This window comes from Octopus bimaculoides, chromosome 21 (assembly GCF_046866305.1).
Source record: "Octopus bimaculoides isolate indiv1 chromosome 21, ASM4686630v1, whole genome shotgun sequence".
Classification (NCBI taxonomy): Eukaryota; Metazoa; Mollusca; class Cephalopoda; order Octopoda; family Octopodidae; genus Octopus; species Octopus bimaculoides.
The window spans coordinates 6,104,421-6,126,574 of NC_142948.1; the positions used below are offsets into that span (position 1 = coordinate 6,104,421).

Here is a 22,154-nt window from a genome sequence, read left to right on the forward strand (position 1 = left end):
AACATACACTTATATGTAGATGGACACACAAAAATATATACACACGCATATATATATATATATGCACACACACATATATAATTCACACAAAAACACACACAGAAACAAAGATCAAAGACCAACTTGCATTTATTTCCTTAAACAGGTTTTGTTACTTGCCTCATCAAAAGTAATTAAAACTAGCAGCTATTACTACTTAATCAACGGCAAAGTGTCAAGATTAAAGTTTAGCTTTTATAATTCCTGTAAAAACCTTAATTTATAGAACAACTCATTCTGTGTATGCTGGACAATATAAATATGAAACAGATGGTTGAATGGTTGGAAGTTTAATAGTTTGTATCCCTTCTCAGGTGCTGTAGTGTGTTCTAAATAAAGTCAATTCTTGATGGCCCAGCTGTAAATAGACAAATAGATACCATGCCAGTTTACAGTTGGACCTAACAGGTTTCTTTATAACAGCTTTCACATCTTAACTCAAATCTTTTCATAATCCTGGAAAAAAAAAAAAGAAATGCCTAATGTATGTTCCCTTGTGAATTGATAAAGTCTTCAGGGATATCCTTTCAGCTCAGTCAGTTAAGGACCAATATTTTTAGAAAGGTAAGTTTATCCATTAACCATTGAATAAAGAGTTTATCAATGTATAATTGAAAATTTATAAACTCAGGCATCTTTCTCAGAATTTATTTAGCATTAGGAAGGGCATCCAGCTATAGAAACGCTGTCAGATCAGATTGGAGCCTGGTGCAGCCATCTGGTTCACCAGTCCTCAGTCTGGAACTTGGAGACATTCAAAGGCAAGTCATTATTTTGAAATTATATTCTTCTCAAAGAGAATAAATTCATATCATTCCAAAGCCCACTTAAGCCAGTAATCCTTCTAAATCCCCTCCTCATCACCACACAAATTATATTTCTTTATAAAATACCTCTTTACTTTTGAATCATTTTCTTATTAATTGCTATCCAAAGGCAATTCCATTGCTACTTTTTGAGTGAAACCTAACCAGTTGCTATGTCAAATATTCATACATAAAACTTGTCTTACTTTTTGCTTATCTGATGCTTTTATTATTCATCTTTAAAGGATGAAATTTAGATTGACAGGGTTAAAGCCACAGAATCATAGGTTGCTCCGAATGTTTTACCAGTAAACATCAGTTCTAGCAGTTATACATCTATAGCAAATCACTCATCTACTATGGTTAGTCCACATTACTCTGTAAAGACCATAGGGCCAGCTTCCCAATTTTTCTCATGTATATAATTCCTCCCTGGATGAGACACCAGTCTATTGCAAGGTTACTCCTTTTTACCAGCTGAGTGGACTGGAGCAATGTGAAATAAAATGTTTTGCTCAAGAACACAATGCATCACCCAGTCTAGGAATTGAAACCACAATCTTACAATAGTGAATCTGACACCCTAACTACTAAGTCAAGCATCTCCACAGTCATCTGGTATGGTGATATACAACGTAGTAGATTGTACCAAATATAGTTTTGTACTCTGATTTAACACAGGATAAGAGATTATACTTCAAAACCTGATTTTTCTATCATCAACTGAGCACTTTCACCAATTAACTATCACACCTTTGTTTAATGATTAAAAAGAAAAACAAAGTCGATTTAGTTTTAATCTAAATCACCTCAGTGCCTCGCTTGGTAACTCAACCAAAATAAAATCATTACATTTCAACAAAATTTACTTGTAACTTCTCAATTATATTTGTGATAAGAAATTAATTCAAATAGTTCAATCTAATTAGCCAACATGAAATAGGATTAAGAAGTAAAAGTGAAAACATTGATGCTAACAAAGAGTAAAGCACATTATAATAGTTTTGATTTAGGAGCTTGTTCGGCTTATGAGAAAATTTCAATTATTCTCTCCTTTATTTACATTTCTTTTTTGTTAGAATACAATAGCTGTTGTTTCTACATTTTAAACATAATAATTAGAGGTAATTTTACTTCATCAGCAGCAGTATGTTATTGATGGATGGATTGACGAGTGACAACTTTATCAGTTGTAAAGAAATGTGATGACAATGTGTGTTGGAAAGCCTGTGTATAACAGAACCAAAATGTTTTTATAGTTGGATGGCACTTTCACTGCTGACAACAGTTGTATTAATGAGGATAGGAGAGTAGGAGGAGAAGCAGAGAAAAGGAGAAGGCAAGACATTGTAGACTGTAGCAGAAGAGCAAGCATTGTAAACCAGCTTATCTCTTCTAAAATGATTGATACTGCACAGGCAGAACATTATATATATAGCAATTGTTGGGTGGGATGTTCGGTTCTGCCTACATGCATTACCAAGTGAAAGCTGAACTTCTATGAAACAGAAAGACAAACAATTAATATGGAATTATTGGAATGAGCTGCAGCCCTAAGATAAAACATTCATTTGAAGCATGAAAATAATAGAACTATTTCAATCACTGCAACACATCACATTTAGACTACACTGCACTGTATTAAACTTCGACACTACAATGTATTATACTGCATTATATAAAGAAATAATGCAATATCACATAGCTGCCACAGCTCAATGTCTTATCAATCTCTGTTACATAAGAATGTTTGCAACAACAGTAAATAAGGATACAAAGCAAGGAATGGAAAAGAGAAAAAAACTATGTAATTACAATAATCTATATTAGCTATTATAGCTGTAACATCCAGATAAATAATGCTATTAATGTTAAAGAATGATATCATCTGTGGTAAAAACAATCAGGAGAGTGTTTAGCCTCAGGACATTTAAACAAACACTGCCTGTCTGTATCATTGTGAGACTAGAGTATGCACAATGTTCCTGACTACCAACCAAAGAGCCACAAATGATGGGAAACATGACAAATGCTGACAAAACCTAAGATAAGTAGCATAAAAAAAAACTATCCATCATTGATACACAAACCAATTGAAATTTATATATATACAAGTAATTTTTATTTGCCTGTTGTGGTACTTAAATGAGAATGAGATATAAGGTGACAATGTTTTTGAGATTCCAGTTCGAATGGCATGAGTGTTTTTGTTTCACTTTTGACACGTAATACTTAAATAGTGGAGGAGATATGATGTTGCTGTGGGCTGGAAGTATGCAAGAAATTAAAATTTTTTTTTTACTAAAACACAACCGGGACCCTAAGTAAGGCATGTGTAAAATTTGAATGAAATTGGTTGTGTAGTTCTAGAGTTTTAGGCATTCACACAGACACACACACACACACACAGACATACATTCTCAATTTTATATATATATATATATATATATATATATATATATACTAGCAGAGACACCCGGCATTGCTCAGGATTAAAATACCATAGTTTGTATATAATATATTAGAGTTATGTTTAAATAGGTGATATAGGAAAGTGTAGCATTGGCAACAAAACATTTGTGGAGTAAATGATAGGCTAATTCAACTAAGCAACATGCTATGCATCCATTTGGAGTATTTCAGGCCCTAACCTGCGGGGGCTATGTGATTTTTGAATGCACAGAGAAGCTGTCATTAGATATACTCTCTTTTGCAGCATTCAGTGCTGTGTCTAACACGACCCATCATCTGAAATGTTGACATCTCCTTCAGATTTGTTGTCCTACATCAAAGTAAATTTGGAGGAACTGTGGTTGTTTGTTTGTGGGTAACAGGGAACCAATGAGGTGATACACTTGCCCTTGAACTTTGATGTCATCATAAATTCATGTTTATCTATCTTCTTAGATGCAACAAATGATGCAGCAGTGATGGTGGTTAATTATCTCATCCTGGTGGTATAGACAAGAATGCATGTATGCACCACAAAACCATATGAGAGGTTCTTTCATATGGTTTTGTGCATGGATTAAATGGAGAAACAACATTTGGGAATCTCTACTAGAAATATACCAATCCCACCCAAGGATATATATATGGAAACTCTTCTACAAAAAATGAGTGAGTTTATGATTTGAACACACACACACACACATATATATATTAAATCTTGTGTTGGATATACGGTATTGTTCCACCCTTATGTATCCATTCTTACCATAATTTGAATTTATATATGTATATATATATATATATAAAGATTCAGTTGAAGCATCAAGTCAGTCCAGTATTATCCATACAGCTCGAAGTAAGGTGAATAAAATCAAAATAAACAACAGGATATCAAGTAATGATGCAATATGACTGTTTATTTATTTGCGCAGCTGAAGATAGCACTGCATTTAAATTGATGTAATGATTGCATTGTTCAATTAAATGGACCCACTTGAAACAAGAATGCTAAAAAGTTCCTGGCTTTGGGTGAAAGAAAATGCAGGAGGATCAGTTAATTATGTTTTTATTCAGCATATCCACCTCTCAGATTCACACACTTATTGCAGCAATCCTTCAGTCTCTCTAAGTCCTGCAAAAGAACTCAGACAGTTGGACCTCCAACCAGGCCTTCTGCAATGCCCTTAAAGACAGGAATTGTTCAGCACTCCCTCATATTATAGGAAAGGTGATATATCTGATTTAAATTTTTTGAAAATTCTATATTCTATTATATCTGAATATTTCAGAAGGCAACACTTTAAAGCAATTTTTAGATTTCTATTAAGACTATGTAAAAGGTTTTTGGTCGCCATGTATCATTGCAAAATTTGAATATAACTGACATTAAATACTTGCTGTTCAGTAACAATGTTAATACAGTAAAAACCGTTGTTTTTTCAGAAATACAATCAATTCTGCAACCAACCAGCTTAGATATTTACTACATACACACAGCTTATATAATAAAAGCAACTTTTAAAATTAGCTTTGACAAATGAGTTGACATTTGGATATAAATAAATGAGCTTCAGAGAGGTTAAAACAGGAGACTGACAAAGTTATAGTTTGACAACAAATCTATCAGTTACATAATAAACATCGGGTATTATTTCAAAAAAGAAAAAAAAAAGAAAATGAAAGATATAGTTGTTTTATGTAAAACAAATTAAAGCTATCAGAATGTCAGTTACTTCTTAGATGGACATTTGAATGATACAGATTTCTTTAGCTTTATTTCTATATGTTTACATGGTAGCAAGGGATTGTGAATTTACATCTTTTAGTAAATGTTCTTCAAAAAAATTCAATTTTTTTCTTAATGTTACAAAACTGGAATAGAGTTAACTTTATAGGCTAGAAAAAAATTGGAATTAGAATAACTGTTTTAAGAAACAAGAAATGAAAGAGATGCAGACTCTGCAAGCCTGACTGCATGGATCTATGATGGTAGTAACTCCAGATAAGGGCTGATAATGATATAGTGGGCTTTTTAATCCCACCACAAATAGCTGCTCTAATGCCAAGCTACAAAGAGGTTGATAATAGAATGGTATCCAGCTGTAAAATACTGGTATAAAGTTACCAAAATGACAAAAGACTGCAATAAGAGTTGAAATATTTCAAGACACATCAAATCTATGCAAGTTTAGAAAAAAGAGAAGGATATAAAAATAATTGATAATAATTGGTTTCTCTCTCTTCCTGCAAAGGGCAGACAGTATAAAAGTATGTCCAAGAAATAAGATGTTGCATTGTAGTGAAACATTGGCACTAATTGTGGAAGATAAATCACAAGATAGAAATATTTGAGGTGACCGTTACCAGATGAATGCTTAAGGATAAAGTTAAGAAAGTAACTAAATATTATTATTTGGATGATCCAAAATTTACAAGGAAGGTAGAATTGATATGGACATATGGTGTTAACGGACAATGAATGCTGTGTGTAAAAACTATGTGCTGTTGGTAGAACATACTCAAAGAGAGAAAAACTGAAGAAGATAAAATAATGAGGTTAAGTTTGAAAATACTAAGGTTCCCTCAACTGCTAGGGTGTGACACTTTTTCACACAGCTGTCCAATAATTAATTACTATTAGGAATTGTGTAAAAAAATTGTTGAAATATTTTGTGCTCTGTGGAAATATAACCAATTTATTGCACATAAATGTTAACCTGATAACATTCAGACTATCTTGTCTATTCATATTATTTTGAATTGATCATGTATTTCTCTCATAGATTTGAAATTTCAATGATGCAACTGTTTATTTTTCAAATGATGTTGTACACTAAGTGTGAGAGACCAGATCTGTCCAGTTTGAACATAAAACAGGTAGAATATTTTTGGCCAGACATGGCCAGTTAAAATGCTAAAGGGTAAACAATAAAATCTTATATTGACCCCCAAAGGTCATAAGGACCCCGATTGAGAACCACTGTTACAAAGTAAACCATCAATCCCATGAGGAAGATACATGAAGCAGGAACTGAGAGAAGCAGAGTAAAGGGCACCAACGACCAGTCGACAATGAAGCAAATGGCAGCAAGGGAAATTAAAAAGCTTCATAGCAGAAAGGCTCAGATGTTGAACATTGTTGTCGTTTAGTCCCAAGTCAGCTTGATCAAGCAGATCTATGATAAAAGACACTCCATTTCTGACCATTCAACTTAATCTAGCCCTACATTATCCAATCTTGCCCTACATTTTTTTAAGTGGGTAAAATTTGATTTAAGGAGACTTGCTGCTATTTGTAACAGGTTAAGTGACCACAGAGAGGCAACCTTATTGGCTCATCTCTAGGAATGTATATGAATTAAGCAGTAAGGAAAGCCAGGCAATGACTTAAATCATGTCCACATAGTAACTACAAAAGATAATTTAGTAGCTTAAACAATACAACCAATATACTACTTGTAAATTTATATATTTTAAGTGAAGCATAGTAGTCACTGTAGTGGAAACTAGCTGTGTACTATAAATAAACTATTGCAATAAATAGTAAGTAATGCTTGATATCAAAGACACCATATTGATTGGAACCATATTGTGTGTTATGTATGGCTGACTGAATACATTTGAATAGTTCTTTTCAACTCTGTAGAGAGAAAGTGCAATAATAGGCCAGCAATGACACCAATACTGTGGAGCAATGGATGACGTTATGAAGAAAAGTACAGCGCTAGAACATCTCCGAAATTTTAAAAGGAATTCCATATAAATTGTTAATTTCTGTTTCAACAGAAATATTTATTAAGTGATATTATTTTCCATGTGAAAAATGCGTCTGTTTAATTAGAATCGAAATGACTAGATCCTGTTAAATTAATAAAGTTGTCTATCTCAGAGCTTGGCTGATATGAAAACCTTGTGTGGAAATCTATTGAAGTATTGATCATGGACTCTTGAGTCATGTATCAACACAGAGACACAAAGAATTATACGGTTTCAGCTCATGTAGGTCAGTTGATGATCAAAAGTTACTATTTCAAAGATCTAATGTGCTGAAAGGACATAACGTTTATTTATAATGCACACCCACACACACACTCATACAACCACACCCACCCACATCCACACCACCCCACACCCATACACACCCGTGTGTGCATGCACACACACGCACGCAAGTATATGTGTGTGTATCTACACACATAAGTATATATAACATAATAAATAGTACAAGCATGGCTATGTTGTTAAGAAGTTCACTTTTCAACCATGAGCTTTCAAGTTCAGTCTCAGTGTGCAGCACCATCAGTGAGTGTCTTCTACTACAGCTCCGTGTCAACTAAATTTGGAACGAAGAATCCCATTTGGATTTTGGATTTACTTGATGGAAACATAAGGAGTGTGTGTATATGTGTGTGTGTTTATGTCTCCTAGTCTTGACATTGAATGCTAATTGTAAAAGAACACCACCATCATACAAGTAATGACATTGCATTTGCAATCTTTCATGAAAATACTCAACTATTGTGTTATTTGTGTTCAAAGGATTAGGGGAAAATATTGTCTTGTTTGGAAGCAAGTGAGAATAGGTGACAGGAAGAAGATCTGGCTGTAGAAAATCTGACTCAAGGAATTTCATCAGACTTATGCAAACATGGAAAAGAGGACATTAAAAGATGATGATGATGATACAGGTTAAATTGTGAGCAAAAGCAGAAACTGGTCACTTCTGCAGGCCACTTCCACTTGCATCACACAGTTTGCAAGTTTTTCAGATTTGTAAGCAAAAGCATTTGAACTGTGACTATACCATTATTTATTGAGTCAAAATTTCTCTCAGACTAAATATCCAATGTGTTCTTTTCTTTCTTAGGATATGGTTTGAGGAAGATTTAGTAGTTATTTCTACTAAGTTAAAGAATCTAGTATAGCAGTTTTCAATGGCTTGTTATCTTATTGTTTGCACTATATGTCTCAAATTCTTCAAATAAACTAGCATCTCAACAACTTAATAAGGAAAAATAAATTCTAGTAGCATATGATACTTGGTAATATCAATTGATAAAGTAAAGAAAAAAGAAAGATTATACAGCTTTTTTTTTTTTGTGAATTAATAAAACCAGCTATGTCTGGGGATGGATCTGAACAAAGACATTAATATATACATTCTAAAGATTGCATATGCAAATTCTTAAACATTATCAAAGAATAGTGTAGAGTTAATATTCTGGATTCAGAATACATAACTATAAAAAGAGAACTGATATAACACAAGTATCAATACCAGAAATTATCAATCAATACCAAAGATTTTTATCTCTTCAAGTCATCTCCAATCCCACAATAGTTCAAAACATTTGTATTCACCCTCTGAGAGTGATATAAAGAAAAGTTCTAGAAAGTTACCTTTAAAATGTGAAAAACCAATACACTCAGAACATACAGCAACCAAACTGTGATTCAAATGACCTTTTAAGAAATGTAAACTAAGTCGATATTTCTTACAGAAGTGAAATTGTAACATTGGATGTCAGTGACCTGCTTTGTCGACATCTAAAGCTAAATCTGAACCATTTATTACTTAACACCAACAGAAAAGAAATTGGTTCTCACTAAACCAAACCAAAAATTGGTTTGCAAAAGAACAAGATTTTCATACATGTTTTTATTACTAACCACTATGCCAAGCTTGAGAATAGGAATTGATCTGTTTTATCTTATAAGAAGTCTGCAAATGGGGATAAAGTTTTACTTTTTTACTTGCAGGGCCTGTTTTATAAAAGAAAGTTATAGTTGAGGCTTGCCTTCCTAATACATTACTGATAGAGAAGTAAGGATGATCAATCAACTACTAAAAGCCATATAATCAGCTAGATCCTCCCTTCCAAACTTGAGGCTTTGTACCAATGTGAGAAACCAATATATAACTGGTACCTAGTTTATGGAGGGATATAAAGTCAGACGGCAGGGTTTTTACTATGTATGCCACAACATTTGATCCAAGATAATGAAAAAGTGTAAAACAGGTAATTTGATATATTCTTCATAAGGTTTGAAACATCAATATTAGCAGGAAAAAAAAAATCAAGACCCTCAACATCAACATTAAGAATAGTCAATATTTCAACCAAGGTCAACTTTGACTTTCATCCTTTTGGGGGTGGGGTCGATAAAATAAGTACCAGTTGAACACTGGGGGTTGATGTAATTGACTTACCCCTCCCTCAAACTTGCTGGCCTGGTGCCAAAATTAGAAACCAATATTTAATATTTGGTGTTAATTTCTCATATAACAAATAAACAAATAAATAAATAAAATTCAATTGATAGGAATGCAGTGAAGTTCTGGCATTATGATAACATATTTATTCTTCCTTCTGCCACCACATTGACTTCAAATTAAAGTCAGGAGATTTGGTGAGGGGCTAGTCAATTACATTGGCCCCAGTGCTCAACTGGTACTTATTTTATCAACCCTGAAAAGATGAAAGGCAGAGTTGACTTGATGGAATTTGAACTCGGAACATAAAGTCGGATGAAACGCTGCTTAACATTTTGCCTAGAGTGCTCACTGCCTCATCTTGTTGCCCCACAATGTTTAACATTTAGATTACATCAAGATGCAAAGAGAAAAAAAAAAGCATTTGCTCCAAAATAGGCCATAATTTATAAAAAAAAAAAAACTATTCTACCCATAACAAGGAAGAAAACAAAAGTAAAAAAGAAACAGGCATAATCATGTTATTAAGTTCACTTTGTGACATTGTGGGTCTGGGTTCAATCCTAGACTGCCTCATGAATGTAACTGCTAGCACTCACAGTGCATGTAATTGTGTGCTGCTATCTATTGGTGCACTATAGAACCGGTCTGGGAACTTTTTGATACTACCTTATATATATATATATATATATATATATATATATATATATATATATACATACATACATACATACATACATACACAGAGTTTTTTGTGGGTTAACAAGGCACTCAATGGTTTCATGTAGAGAGAAATCTCAACAATTATCAAAACTACCACATGGGAAGGCTGGTACCAGCTTGCACACGAGTGTGTGCATGCATGCGTGTGTGTATGTGTGTGCCTATGTTTATGTTCATATCATTTAAAAAACAACAGGTGTTGTGTTAATGTTGAATCCATTTATGTCCTGCAAGTACGTGGTTTGGTAAAAAAAGATTGATAAAATGAGTACCAGACTAAAATAAGTACTGGGGTGGATATTACAGTGCAAACGCTAAAAGGTGGTATCCCAGTATGGCTACAGTCCATTTACTGAAAACCAGTATAAGGGGAGAAGAGTAAATGTTAAACCTAGCAACACTGATATCTATCTATGAACTTGTTTGTTATTATGAAATCATTCCCTCTTACATGAAGTGATTGACTTGTTCTTTCTTTTATCAAAAGAAAGATTATAATCAATATTCCATCTCTAAACTATAAATCAAGTAATGGAAACTAAACTTCCAATATTTTTCATTGCATTACAATCTGACAGGAAAATGTTGACCGTAACGCCTGAATCTAGACTTGTATCTTGCTCAATCTTAGAGAACATTACAAATTACTTTAACATCAAAAATACACAGTAGTTTGTGTCAGTTGCAAGTTAAATGAAGCATATCAATGTTGTTGAGACTACAGTTACTGTTGAATAGATCTTCTTTTATTTTTATTTTTAAATTTTATTACATTAAAGATGACTAAGTCTTGTGACATTTAAGCATTTTAATTGTGTTGTTAGAGTTTTTGTTGCTTTCCTTTTTTTTCTGGGTTATTAGAAATAATAGATGAGAAAATACTTTGATGTTTTCTTTTTTATCTCTAAAATATTATTGAATGGCTAAAAAAAGAAATGCTAATGTCGATGTGGAAGTGAAAGTGTTTGTGTAACATTGTAAGACAACTCACTACTGTCTAATACAATGTGGTTTAATTTAGCACTGTATGGAGCAATAGTAATCTAACAATTGTTAAAATTGCGGGGTTTTGGGATTTTATAGTGAGAAAGAGAGAGAATGAAAGGCTGAACAAGTGGGAAAGAGAGAAATGGAGTAATGTCCATTGATAGAAAGAGAGAAGGGTAAAATAAGATATTGAGTAAAACAGAAAGCAAAAGAATGAGAAGCTATTGAGTAATGTAAATGAGTGGTTAAAACTATTATTGAGAAGATGGAGTGAGATGAGAAAGGTGAGAGAGAGAGAGAGAGGCTTATTGCAGAGAGAGGACAGTAACGAAAAATGAATATAGGAAGTAGAATTTCATAAAATAGACAGTGACAGATGGGAAACAGTTTTCTGGTTAAAATGGGAGGAGAAGAAAGAAAGGTTTGAAAAGGAGAAGAAAAACGAGGTAGGTTATAAGAAAACAGTTGACACAAATTAGGTGGAGGGTTAGAGATGAAAGATGTAGATATTGAAAGAAGACAAAGAAAGAAGTTGTTCTTGGTAGGTAAGAGAGGTAAAAAGCATGAGGGGAATGTGGGCGGAAATATGGGAGGGTGTGGATAGATGTATGGGTGGATGGACATAAGGGGGCCTATACATATGGTTAGATATAGAGAGACAGACAGACAGACACACATGTATATATGTGCATAGACACAGGCATAAAAGCAGACAGACATAGAGGTAGGTGAGAAGACAGAGAAAGAGAGGCCAGCACACATGCAGACAGACAGACAGACATAGAAATAACTTGAGAAGAGAGAGATGGGGAAGTAATTCTACAAATAATTGTTGTCTTTTGCCAGTATTCAAATTTAAAGCCACCTGCTGACAAAGTCTCTAAAAAACCACATGTAAAAGAATAGTTTAAGCCTTAAAACGAAAACAGTAATTTAATACAAGTTGCATAACTATCAATTTGTAAAATTAAAGATTCATTATTTTTTGCAACACAGATGTGTCTCTACAGGTTCTTATGAACTTATAAGTCACACCTATTGCTAAAATGATGCCTCATTCTTTGTCTAGACAACAGGACTAGATTAAGAAAGTGAAGAAACAGGAAGTTATGATGTTCTTGCCTTTCCCAAGGGTAATAAAAATCTAAGTGAAGTGAAATAGTTTTCAACTAAGATTTTGTGCTTTTTGTCAAATCACAAGATCATGGATAAGTGAATCAGTACATTATGTATATTTTATTGAAAGCAAAAAGAGAGTCTAACGTCAACTTTAGTGCACCACAAATTCAAAACGTTAAAGGAGAGAATCAAATATTAGATATTTCACCCTATGCTCTTCCATTAGTGTTGCTGTATATTCACTGTCTTACATCTAAGAGCAATTATTGAGATAAAGAGACAAATACATATGTATATACTCAACTCAATTATATCTGTATGCTGATAAAGTTATCAAAAGAATTTCAATGAAATTTCTTTACTTAGTAACTTTCCTTTTTCTCTTCCGCACACACTAAGAGATTTTCTGACTGTTCTTCTCTCCTTGGCAAATATGCACATGCTTATATATATATATATATATATATATACATACATTCTCTTCCTCTCACATACACACACATGCACTTGCTCTCTCTCTCTCTCTCGTATCAAGTGTAACATCTCTAGCTATTCCTTCATACATTTTGTTTTTCTTATATCTCTCACAATAACCTTCTGGTCTTTCCCTCTCCCTCCTAACAAAGACTTTATATAACAACTCATGCTTGCTGTTTCATACTCCTCATCTCTACTTTCTCTCTAATACAAACCATACTACTTCATTCAGAGCTTCTCTTCATCTCTTATTTCTAACTTTCTGTTATCTACACACTCCATTTATCTTTCCGTTTTCAACACACTTTCTACAACTCTCATTCAAAATTAATCTGCCTTATTTTACTTATCTTTATAGAAACTTCTTATTGCCTCCATCTTCTTCTTAATTGCATTATTCTCATTAATTGCCACTTTCACTTAGCAATTTGTGAACTGTTAGTTTGTTGTGTAGCCCCAGGTTAGCCCCTACTGAGATCTTAGATCAAAAGCACTTAAGTCAGGTTCTTTCTATTTTCAGACAGTCTATTATCTAAGATAACATTACCCAAAGTGACCTAGTTTTTCTATTTACTGTTTTTAAGGTAGTTTGAAACTTGAGGCAAATGTGGCAACTATTTCCTGCAATTGAAAGAGCCATCAAGAAGCTTTCTGCTGATTCATTTAAAGATATTTGCCATTTGCTGTACAAAAGATTTCCGTGTGGCATTTGATAGTCATTTTCTCCTATATCTTTGCTCAGCATCAGTTTATACTCCATCACTTACATCTCAGTTTCTGCAGATTTACCACTCGCAAAGATGTCATGCAGAAGAAAAACTTCATCTGCCAATATACCAAGCAAAAGACAGAGGAAGGAGTCACAAGATTCTGAAATTAAAGCGAGAATCATTAGCCAGCCTGAAGGAAGCTTTACAGTTCTCCCATTCAATGATCTCTGATGCCTTTAAATGACAAAGAAAATGCCTTAGATGCAGTAAAGAGATCAACAGGTACATGGTTGATGTTACTAATAAAGAAGCAACAAGGATGCATCCATGAAATGGGAAATACAATGATAAATAACATGCAAATTAAAACAGGGAAAAAGTATTAGATATTGGCAGATGTATATAATAGTGGTTTCAAATTTTGCCACAAGTGCAGCAATTTTGGGGGAGGGGCTGAGTCGATTACAACGACCCCAGTGTTCATCAATCCCAAAATGATGAAAGGTAAACTCAATCTCTGAGTTCAATCTCTGTCAAGGTCAACTTTGCCTTTCATCCTGTCAAGGTTGATAAAGTACCAGTTGAGCGGCGGCGGCGGCAAGAAGCCTTCGGAATCATTAGAACATCGGAAAAGCTGCTTTGCAGTATTTGTTCCAGACCTTTACATTCTGAGTTCAAATCCCACCCAGGTTAGCTTTGCCTTTCATACTCAGGGTCAATGTTATTAACCAACCCTGCTCTCCACCTAAAAATCAGAGAAATTTATAATTATCATTATTATTATTATTATTATTATTATTATTAAACAAATCTTTTCAATCAAATTAAGAATATGCTATTATGCAAATCTGCAATGCATGTGGTATTTAAGCATCAATATGGAAATTTGAAATATATTAATTATAACAATATGAGATCTCACTGGGAACACAAAAACAAGAATACATTTGATTATTTTCAAAGATTATGGTGAAGCTGTGCTTTAATCGATATTTTTGACACTGAATTAATTTTATAAACAATTATCTCTACTCAATTCAAATTCATTTTAGACAAATCTCAATTAATCCTGTCAGTTGAGGTTATCAACTTGGTTTTCTTCATTATGCAACACCTAATCTAGATTGATATTATTTCTAGTATCACGCAAACCTTATCAATGAGAATTGATTTCTTCACATTTCAATAGTTAAATATTGTTATGGAATATGTACATGGGTAATATGAGTATGCATGTATAAATCTACACATGTACATGCATGCACAAATATGTTCATTTATGCACAAACATGTAGCCATATATGGAAACATGCATACATATTTGCATCCAAGTGCATTCAAGGTGGTATCAAAAAGCTCCAGGATTAGGTCTCTAGCATGTCAACAGATGTCAGCATGCGGTTGTGTGTGCAGTGAGGGCTAGCAGTGACCTTCATGAGGTAGTGTGTTGTGTTTACTTAACAAGTTGTGAAATTTGTGGTTTTGTGAAATTTGTGGTATGCTGTGGTCTGTGATTTTTGTCATGGACAGGAAGTTGGAACAAAGAGCCAACATGAAATTTTACGTTAAACTTAAGAAGTCTGCTACGGAGACATCGAGTATTCTTCAGCAAGCTTATGGCAATGAGGCAATGGTTCATGTACAATGTTTCCAGAGGCATGGGTGCTTCAAAAGTGGAAGAACATCCCTGGAAGATGATGAGCAATCTGGAAGACCTGCCACAAGTGTCACCCCCCCCCCCCAGAAATGTGGAGAAAATTCATCAGCTTGTGCATGAGGCTTCATCAAAGGACAATCAACAACATTTTGAAGCAACGTTTCAGCTGATATACCCTCCAGCCTTCTTCAGGTGTCTTGGGGAAAATCTAAAATCTGGGTTCTCATTCCTAAGGTATTTTTCAATGTTATTATTGTTCAGGTCACTGCTTGGAATTGAACTCGGAATCAGGTGACCTGAACAACAACAGCAGCAGCAGCAGCAACAACAACAGTAACAGCAACAACAACAATAACAGCAACAACAACAATAACAGCAACAACAACGACAACAGCAACAATCACAACATCGAAGAATACCTCAGGAATGAGAACCCAGGTTCGAAATTTCCCCAAGACACCTGAAGAAGGCTGGAGGGTATATCAGCCAAAACGTTGTGTTAACAACAAACAAGATGAGGACAAATATCTGTCAAATGTAAATAATGTACATAATTCCTCGTCTCTTAAATATAGAACTGTAAAATAAGCCATTTTGTTGTGTCTTGGGAGAGTCAATATGCCAATAACACACACACAGGTTCACTTCCATTTCTTTATTGTTAGTCAATTGGTTAAATATTTCACCAACTAATCCATTGTTTGATTAATGTGTTGGTTAAACACTTATTAGTCTGTTGTTTGTTCATTAGTCAAAGTCCTTCCAACACTATTCACAACTTTTTCAATGACTTGTTGAGTTCTCTCGCTTGCAAACGAAATACAAAAATGAAGTAAATAAGATATCAAGTTATGAAATCAGGTTTCATCATGCAATTTAGCTTCATCATCATCATCGTCGTTTACCGTCCGCTTTCCATGCTAGCATGGGTTGGACGATTTGACTGAGGACTGGTGAAACCAGATGGCTACACCAGGCTCCAATCTGATTTGGCAGAGTTTCTACAGCTGGATGCCCTTCCTAACGCCAACCACTCTGAGAGTGTAGTGGGTGCTTTTACGTGCCACCGGCACGAAGGCCAGTCAGGCGATACTGGCAACAGCCACGCTCAAAATGGTGTATTTTACGTGCCACCTGCACAAGAGCCAGTCCAGCGGCACTGGCAACAATCTCGCTCGAAAGTCTTTACATGTGCCACCAGTACAAGTGCCAGAAAGGCGACGCTGGGAACAGGTGCCATCACGATTTCGCTTTCGCTTGCCCCAAACTCAAAAAATTACAATAAAAGAATGGCTGCACCACACTTTGTGATTTAAAGTAAATGTGACTTCTGCACTTATGTATAAAAAAAACGGTTTAGAAAATACCAGTTTAAAAAAGAGGTACTCATATGTATATTGATAATAGTGTCAATCAAAATGTCAGAATGATTAGAGGAAGTTAGTGGGTGGCAGGTGTCATGAGTTGTCATCTGTATTATAGTGGACGAGACAAGTAAATAAGTTTTGACTGATGTGTTTAGAATAGAGAACTCCAAAACAAATAGAGGAGCATGCTTCTGTACAAGAAGTAAACTAGGGTCTCATATGTATGCATATATATTCTTTAGGTCTTCATTTTGTTTTAGCCATCTTGATCAAGGCCATGCTGAAGCACTGTCTCATATACATATGTACATATATATAAATATTTTACAGAAAATAAAATATATCTCAAACACAGAAAAGCTGTGAAAACAGCTTAGAAGATAGATTAGATACCCTTAGAAGACAGAAAAAGTGGCCAGTAGATGGCTACAGAGAATCGAACCCTATACCTCCCAGATACCAGCTCTGAGAAGTAGAGGGTTAAATTATCTGTAGCCATAGTCTGACCATTTTTTTCCATCTTCTAGAAATATTTAATATATCTTCTAAGCTTTTTCACAGCTATTCTGAATTCGAGATTTACTTTATTTTCTGTAAAATATACAAGGCCTGAAATTTTCAGGAGGGGTATAGCTGATTACATCAACCCCAGTACTCAAGTGGAACTTATTTTATTGACCCCTGTGGCATTTAAACTTAGGACATGCCGACAGATGAAATACTAAGCATTTCAACCAGTGTGCTAACGATTCTGCCAGCTCACTGCCTTAATAATAATAATAATAATAATAATAATAATAATCCTTTCTACTAAAGGCACAAGGCCTGAAATTTGGGGGAGGGGGATATCGATTACATCGACCTCAGTACTCAACTGGTACTTAATTAATTGACACTGAAAGGATGAAAGGCAAAGTCAACCACGGCGGAATGTGAACTCAAAACGCGCAGACAGATGAAATACCACTAAGCATTTCACCCAGTGTTCTAACAATTCTGCCAGCTTGACACCTTAATAAAAAAAATGGTAATGATAATCTACAAGAATCCCAAGAAAGATTCTTGAGATTCGAGGAGACCAAACCTCAAGATAAAATAACCGCTAACTAAATTAGAATGCGCTGCATAAAAAGCACTTGTGCTGGTAACACATAGAAAGCTCCCATGCTGATATCATAAAAAAAAAACCATCTAGTACACTTTGTAAAGTAGTTGGCATTAAGAAGAACATCCAGCAGTAAGAATCGTGTCAAAACAGACAACTGGTACCTGGAGTAGCTCTCTGGTTTGCCAGTTCCTGTGATATTGTCCAACCCATGCCAGCATGGAAAACAGATGTTAAATGATGATGGGGATGATGATGATGAGTGTGTTTTGGCAAATAACTGGAGACAACAATTTACACCTCATATCTTGTTGAGAACAGTGATTGATAAATTAGTAATTGATATAGTGGATAGCAGCTAACATATATACGAAAGCTATGATCCGATCTATGACTAATCTTTGGTTGCTGTTGAACAAACGATACCAGGATATGAAGTATGACTAGCAAGCTAACAAATCTGTTTTTAGAATATGACAATTATAAGCTAAGCAAAGAATGTTCTGCATAACAAAAAAAAAATTTAAATATATAATAATAATAATAATAATGTAACAGCTTGATAGTAATAAATCTCTTTTGTTTTTGAAAATAGAAAAAGTAAATGAACATAAATAAAAAAAGAAAGTTAAGATAAAACAATTAAGTGTCTATTGGCTATCATGTCTAGTTTGATTGAATCGACATAAAATATTTATATAACTCATCCAGTATTCAGATAATTATCAAATAGATTTTCAAACCCATGTAGTGTTTGTGATGGAGAACAAATGTATTTTTCTTGCTCACATTTATACAGTTGCATGCATTTATGGGCATTAATGCGTGTCTGTCGAATAGTCAAGACCAATAAAAACCATTGAACAGGACAAGTTATAACATTTATTACTTTATCTCTAACATATAGCTTATTGACACTTTATGAAACAAAGTACCATTTTGGCTCTTTTTCACAAAATAACTGATATTTTATTGTCTTTAATACAAGTGTGTTGAACCTTTGTAAGATGGCATTTTTGTGTGTCAAACCAGAAGAGTTCAGGGTTAATTTTCTAATAGCAAGATGTGTATTCAACTGTATAAACTATGTTATCTTACTGGTATTTATTTCATAAATCCTCCGTGGAGATTTAGTGCAGAATATTAGAGATTATCTAATCAAATCATCTTCCTTCAAAAGGTAGATGTGGAGGTTCACTCCTTTAGAAGATGTTCAACAGTAATGAGTATACAGTTCTATACTTAAGAGATAAGGAATTATGTACATTATTTACATCTGACGGATATTTGTCTTCATCTTGTTTGTTGTTAACACAATGTTTTGGCTGATATACCCTCCAGCCTTCTTCAGGTGTCTTGGGGAAATTTCGAACCTGGGTTCTCATTCCTAAGGTATTTTTCGATGTTATTATTATTATTATGAGTTCAATTCCAGGTATATTATTATTCCGGAATAATGATAATAATAATAATAATATCGAAAAATACCTTAGGAATGAGAACCCAGGTTCGAAATTTCCCCAAGACACCTGATGAAGGCTGGAGGGTATATCAGCCAAAACATTGTGTTAACAACAAACAAGATGAGGACAAATATCTTTCAAATGTAAATAATGTAAATAATGAGTATTACAAAAAATATTATTTACTACAGCTTCAATATAGGTGCAGAAATGGCTGTGTGGTAAGAAGTTTGTTTCCCAATCACAATGTTCTGAGTTCAATCCCACTGTGTGGCACTTTGGGCATGTGTCTTCTACTATAGTCCAGGGTCAGCAAAAGCTTTGTGAGTGAATTTTATTAACAGAAACTGAAAGGTTGATGTGTATACGTGTAATATATTATATATATAGACACGCACACAAGTGTGTGTGTGTGTGTGTGTGTGTGTGTGTGTGTGTTTACATCTCCATAACTTAGTAGTTTGGCAAAAGAGATAGAATATGTACCAGGCTTTAAAAAATTAACAAGCACAGGGGTCATTTCATTCAACTAAAATTCAAGGCAGTGCTCCAGCATGACCACAGTTGAATGACTGAAACAAGTAAAAGAAAAGAGAAATTGGTACATTAACATTCTGGAGAGAATAAATATTCAATGTTTTAAAGTGGTCCCAATAATCAAGATCAATCATACCCTTAGTTTTTTTTTAGTGAATGCTCTCTGGGGTGATTCAACACAATTTAGCTATGATAGAAAATCATATTCATTGATATTACTAAACAAATAATTCTCTCAATCATTATATACAAGCAGTTGTGGTGGTTTATGTAAAAGGAATGCCATTGCTGTCACTAATTACTCAACAATAAAGGAAGACAGAAACTCGTTTTTGTGAAAGAATAATGACTGTAAGTACAATTAGAACTCAGGGCCATGTGATCAGCAGCCCAACACCAGACCATCACAGTTATTGTGCTTTGAAATATATGCAGGTGTTGTTTGTAAATGTATTTATGTAAGGATATATGCATGAACGTTCTCATTATACCTATAATATTATGAAACAACATTTTATTGATGCATAACAGCCATTCATTTGCATGTGTAGACTAACAAAGTTTATACAAAATTCTCCACATATACAAGTAATAACTTTCATATGAACTAACGTAATTGTAGTTTTTGTATTTATTTCAATAAGCATTGAAAATAATAGTTTCAAATTTTGGCACAAGGCCAGCAAATTTTAGGGGAGGGGTAAGTTGATTGCATTGACCCCAGTGCTCAGTTGTATAAAGATGGATTAAAGGCCACCAAAATTGGTCCCAACTTGCTAATAACTCAGCCGGCTCAACATCTTAACCCTTTTGTTACTGTATTTATTTTGAGATGCTCCGTGTTTCTTTCAACTACTTTAAATATAACAAAGAATTTAGTAAAATAACTTAGTTATCATTCAGCTAGTGTTAGGAACATAAGTTGTGACTAAGGTTTGGTGGAAGATATTAATTCAAAACTTATGGAAACAAGACGTTTGTTCTCAGAGCCAGAGCTGAATTCAGTCAGGTTGGTAATCATCATCATCATCGTTTAACGTCCGCTTTCCATGCTAGCATAGGTTGGACGATTTGACTGAGGACTGATGAACCAGATGGCTACACCAGGCTCCAAGGGTTAATAAGCATTGAAAATATAAAAAGGAGGGAAAAAACAAACTTTATTTTATCAAACCTCTAATTTCTATAAATGCAAGTTTATCAACATTATGTTGCCAAAGTACCAAAATTCTCCGCTTGGGTTTCCAAAGACCATTGTAACCAATGTTTTGGAACAAATACAAATGAATCATCAAAGACATGATCATTATTGTCATCAACTTTCTAGGTGTTTGGGATTTACAAGTGAGAGGTTTCATTTTTTTTTTTTTTGATGATGTTTGACAACAACGAGATAAACAAACAAAAGTAACAAAGATCAAACAGAATCATTAACACTTTGCATAACACTTAATTCCTCAAGGAATTTTCATCATACACACAAACACACACAAACACACACACATACACGAATTAAACAGATTAATTTTAACTTTGCACAAATATTTACAAAATTATTATTTTTCTATTGAAGCTTAGCTCCAGATTATCTAGCATTATCTTGATAACATTTAGAATTAAATGGGATTAGAAAATTGGCAATCAATAGGATAAAAGCAATTAACTTACACTGACTAGATGGGGGAGGGGGAGAAGAGAAGAGATGATGGGAATACGTGGGTTTAGAGTGGGAAATTAAACTAACCTATTTCAACCACTGACTATTCTCCCACAACCCTCAGCTGCTAATGTTTTGTTTGCAATCCAGTGTTAAGCTCTATTGTTTCAGAAGATCTCCCAACTGTGCATGATAGATGTTCTTATCTTCTGCAACACTGCAGGTCCACATTCAAAAGTTCTTAATCTGCTTTGAAACATGGCAGCTTTCATGGATTAAGACATTAAGACAAACAGTTACAGTTAAGACTGTATCAATTTCTTCTTAGTTTTTGCAGCTTTTTAAGGCAGAAGAAGAGAAGATGTAACAAAGAATGTAATATGAAGATTTCTGTCTGTCAAAAGATAACAGGTGTATTACTTGAAACTGGTTTCACTAATTATGTACACTAGTATTGAGCAAGAATGCATGCACATGTATAGACAAAGAATATGCAGACTCCCATTCATGTATATAATTTTATAGTCACCTTCCAGCACTTGTGTGTGTGAGAGAGAGAAAGAGAGAAAGAGAGAGGGAGATGGGGGTGAGTGAGTGTGTGTTTTTGTGTGTGTGTGTGTGTGTGTTTGTCTGTCTGTCTGTGTGAAGAAAAATACTATGAGGTTTATTATCATTCATTTAGTCTTATGTAATCATTTTTTGTGGTGCTCAACATCAAAAGATCAAACATTTTTCCTTATCTTTGGCTTGGTCTTTGTCTGACACAGGTAATTTCTCTGTCCTTACACAGTATTTCATCAACCTGTACTTAAATATTCAAAAACCCTCACCAGTTATCTCTC

At 34.1% G+C, this 22,154-nt stretch overlaps 1 long non-coding RNA gene across 1 annotated transcript in view; it reads right to left on the reverse strand.

The window, feature by feature from the left end:
* Nucleotides 1–22,154, reverse strand: part of LOC128250452 (uncharacterized) — a 288,580-nt gene that overhangs the window by 246,237 nt on the left and 20,189 nt on the right. The window lies entirely within an intron of this gene.